The sequence below is a fragment of the Macrobrachium rosenbergii genome, chromosome 10 (genome assembly GCF_040412425.1).
Source record: "Macrobrachium rosenbergii isolate ZJJX-2024 chromosome 10, ASM4041242v1, whole genome shotgun sequence".
Lineage (NCBI taxonomy): Eukaryota > Metazoa > Arthropoda > Malacostraca > Decapoda > Palaemonidae > Macrobrachium > Macrobrachium rosenbergii.
Genome location: NC_089750.1, coordinates 58,487,427 through 58,492,206, shown reverse-complemented (window position 1 = coordinate 58,492,206; position 4,780 = coordinate 58,487,427). Strand labels below are relative to the sequence as shown.

General features: G+C 33.7%; 1 long non-coding RNA gene across 5 annotated transcripts in view; it reads right to left on the bottom strand.

The window, feature by feature from the left end:
- Nucleotides 1–3,309, bottom strand: part of LOC136842659 (uncharacterized) — a 542,312-nt gene extending 539,003 nt beyond the window's left edge. For all 5 annotated transcript variants that reach the window (XR_010854300.1, XR_010854298.1, XR_010854299.1 and 2 more), the window contains exon 1: nt 2,798–3,309. This is a non-coding gene — a long non-coding RNA (uncharacterized lncRNA). The remainder of the gene's footprint in view (nt 1–2,797) is intronic.
- Nucleotides 3,310–4,780: the final 1,471 nt, after the last annotated feature.

The window sequence follows — 4,780 nt, the reverse complement described above, 5'->3', positions numbered from 1 at the left end:
TCTGAAAAATCCATAAAAGAATGAAACATCAACATGCACGTGCTACAGTCCAAAGCAATAATCGCAAAACATAAAACATATTGTTTGCCTTTATAGTCAAGAGATAAACCGCCACTGGGATATTTTCACACTCCGGTTCAATAGAAATTTAGTTGTACAATAATACAATGAAACTGGAGTGTCCTGTTTCAAAAGGCTATATATCTTTCCCCGTTACGGAATCTGTGCTTAAGAATTTACTTTGCGGTCAAAGTTTCTACTCGAGAGAGCGTGCTGTATTTGAGGCATAACAAAATAAGTAAGAAATGCGCCGAAGTTTCTTAAGCGCAATCGAGTTTTCTGCACAGCCGCTACAGCGTATAATCACGGCCACCGAAAACAGATCCAACTTTTGGTGGTCTCGGTGTAATGCTGTATGAGCCGCGGCCCATGAAACTTTAAACATGACCCGTTGGTGGCCTGTCCTATATCGTTGCCAGAAACATGGTTATGGCTAAATTTAACCTTAAATAAAATAAAAACTGCTGAGGTTAGAGGGCTGCAATTTGGTATGTTTGATGACTGGAGGGTAAATGGTCAACATACCAATTTGCAACCCTCTAGCCTCAGTAGGTTTTAAGATCTGAGGGCGGACAGAAAAAGTGCGGACGGACAGACAGAGCCAGCACAATAGTTTTCTTTTACAGAAAACTAAAACAAGTATATTTCTGTAAATCTGTTATTGACTGATATGAATGCATGCTTATGTGAACGGAATACTTTTCAAAACATAAAAACGATAAACAAATAAAGAAAGTGGGGGAAAACATCTACAGAAAGCGGAGAAAAATTATGAAAAAGGGGGAGTAACATTGGGTAAAAAAAAAAAAAGTGCGTATGGCCCATAGAAAACAACATATACATACCTAATACTAAGACAGTGAACAAAAACGAACGATTCAAGAAAATTCAGAAATTGCCCTGTTTTGAAAAGGAAAAAGATAATGACATGCTATAGAAAATAAAAATGGGCTACGTATTAATGAAGTCTAACGTTTTACCAATATTACCTACAAAATTAATCCCTAAACCTTCCTTGTTTTTCTCCTTCAGTTCACATGCAACATTCACATTCATTTACACAGTGATTAAAATATTAATCACGACAGATTATTATTCCATTAATCGTTAATAGGAACTAATTATCTTCCCTTAAGTTGATTCAACAAACAAATCGTGACTATCCCTACCAAGAACGTGATTATGAAAGCAAATATCCATCATCTGGATTCCTGGAGATAATTTCGATCTAGCCGTCAATCACCTTATTTGTATAATATGATGAATACGGGTTTCTCGTGTTTCTAATGAGGTGGACCACGCCGCATACAAAAATTAAGACTACGAGGAAAATAATACCTTTACTACACGTCTGGTCTTACGAATATTCCAGCTATGTAACTCAAAGTTTGATTGGCACTCGGTGGCGATGAAAAATAAATACCGGACACATTAAGGACCCTTGACAGTTTGTTAGGCTTGTGACTGGGTTCTCATTGTCATACTAAAATTCAACACACACACACATATACATATATGCACATATATAATAATATATACATATATGTAAGTATATATACAGTATATATATGTATATATAGAATACATAAACATATACATATATATATTTTATATATTTATATATACTTATATATATATATATATATATATATATATATATATATATATATATATATATATATATATATATGAAATACTCTTGAATGGTTTTCGATTACATATTAATTTCCTGTTTCGTAATCCACTATTACATCATCACAGGTTCTAAAATAAAAATAAAAATACTGACATTAAAATTCATATAAAAGCACAAATACAAAGTCAGAACATAAAAAAAAAGTGACAATTTACTAAGAAAATTTTGGCAAAGGAAACAGAAGACGCAGGCAAAACACTGATAAATAAATTAAAACTAACAGAACATATAAAAAAAACATTTTTATGCATTAAAATATTATAATTATAAAAAAAATTAAAATAAAATATTTAAGGGAATTGAGCTAAACTGTCAGTTGGACATAAATGGAGAAAATGGGGAATACGAAATAAAAACAGAACAAACACAAACACACACAATATATATATATATATATATATATATATATATATATATATATATATATATATATATATATATATATATATACACACATACATATGCGTGTGCGCGCGCACGCATTATCTACAATACCAGAAAACACGTAAAGTCTCCATCAGACAGATTAAGGGGATAATTTTAGGGAATTTTACTTACTACTCGATTTCAATTACATTTACCTAACGTTACTCGTTTCCTCGGTTTTACTTCAATACATATTCGAATTCTTCTTATTTTCCGCGTTTTGAACATTTTTTTGTCTATTTTCAAAGCAATAGATTCCAATAACTATATTCCTTACTAATACCAACATTAACACCTGAATTACATACATTTAAATAATAAAACTGTTAATACAGATAGCTGACAACTCCTAAATTAATACAAAATACACAAGAACATAATTATCTCATGTACCAACGTAAAACACAAAAATTAAAAATTACAATTTGCACTGAAATTTTGAAAATCGCTTCAGCTGGAAACTGCTCTTAAAGTTTTGGATATATCTATTATCCTCACAAAGCCTGGGGTAAGATGTTTTCATCCTATACATCACTATGTCTCCTATGATGTATACACTTTACAAAAATATAAAAAAAAACAAATTCTACTAAAAAATAATACATATGTACTTACCAACACCCCAGATGACAGATAATTCCAGGTCATCTTCCTCCAGATAGTTCCCGGTCACCTTCCTCCCACAACCTGTTGTTTCACGGTATATTCAACAAAGGGTGTCATCTAGAACAACCACTGACTATATTTAATGTTAATTATGCAGGCAAATTTACACCGATTACAAACAACACTCATTATGAAACCATTTAGTCTGTTCTCTTTCAGCTTCATTATACTATTACTTTTGGGTAATGGGCTTATTTTGGCATCTACAGGAGCTCCTAATTCGAACACGAGTAGATCATGGCTCTCGTCACCAACATCAGCTGGACCGGTTGTAAACAATTCTTGTTTTCAGAGTTTTACTTCGTCCTGTGAAGACTCATAGCCCTCTGAAATTGCCTGAGAATTTTAGTATGCATAATTGCAATCATAAATTGCAAAAAAATGGCAGGCAACAAAATATGTAGGGCAAAAACAACGGAAAGCGCATGCTTCTTTCACGAGCACATAACTACCTTCATATTTGCTAGACAACTGTTGGCTGGTGTACCGCTGGGGCTGGTTAGTATCACCGTGTCATGGCACCCAACGTATCGTATACTTTGTGACAAGGGAGTTTTTAAAACTCTTGTAGAAATGACTTTCCACTGAGAAAAATATACATAAAATGAACATTATTTATGATCAGGAGTGCGTGGCTGCCCAGATATGTGGCCATGTAAGTGCGATAAATGACATTTAAATTTATCGTACGTCGGGCAGCGTTACTCTATCAAGCATAGAAGCCTATTGGATAGTCGATGTCACCGTGCCAGCTGATCTGCCATCGGAGTATTGTCTTTATTAACAATTTGTCATGTACCTGATGATCATACCCGCGGCTGATTGATTTAATTCCATTTTATTCGAATTTAATCAAATCGACTTTGAATTACTACCAAAGCATTTATTTATATGGAAGACACGGGAAAATGACGCAAATGCAAAAAAAAAAAACTTTAATAGTAAAATATGTCCTCCAAAGTCACTACTGATATACCAGGGCCATAATTATATAAAAACTAAGCACCAGTAAGAAATGCTGGTGAACGTATACGGAGAAGGCCGCGGATAGGAGCTAACCTGACGTTCAGAGTCAGAGCTTCAGCTGCAAATGAACTGTTACCGTTGTAATCCTAATATGGTAGTCTGCACTTATCTGATGTAAAAAATATCTTGTTTTTAATAAACAACATATGTTACGCAAGCAGCCTTTAAAATATTAAAATGTTTGTGGATATGCCCAATGACTTTTTTTTAATAGCGATTGTGCATTTTCAACTGACAGCCTATATAACAGTAAACTCGAGTTATTGCTTAGGTTTATTACGATTTCTTAGAAGTACACATCCCGTTCATACTACCAGTGTCTAACATTCATATTCCAGTTACGTCTTTTTTCTTCATAAATGTTTCTTTAATTGGTAAAAGGCATTAATTCGTGAATAAAATCCCCCCATACACTAAGCCTACTGGCCCGGTCAGAACTCACAAAATTCCATTCTAGTTCGAACTTTGCATACGTTTTCTTGTTTTTTTTTTTTTTTATACTGATCTCAGTACTAACTTTCCCTATATTGCTTGTACGGAATTAAGTAGAAGAATAAAGTGGGCTTAGCCTACAGTACGCTGGGAGGGGAGAATAATGCTACAGTAGCTCTTTAAATTTCTGGCTGGAGAACATTAAAGAATTGGCTGTTTACAAAGCCAAGCTGTGTTTTACGGAAGCCACGGCCTTATCGATGTCATAAATATTGCAAAAATATTGATTTAAAAGGAAAAATTATGTATGATCAATGTGCTTATCCTACGTGAGTCTAAGCATTCAAAATACTTTCCCAGTGACGCTGAAAGAAGCACCTTATTTCCAACGGTTTTTTAAATATGCTTCTGCTTTTCTCACATTCAGGAATTCATCAGTATCGGTCTACTCTTTCGTTGACACTGATAAATGTT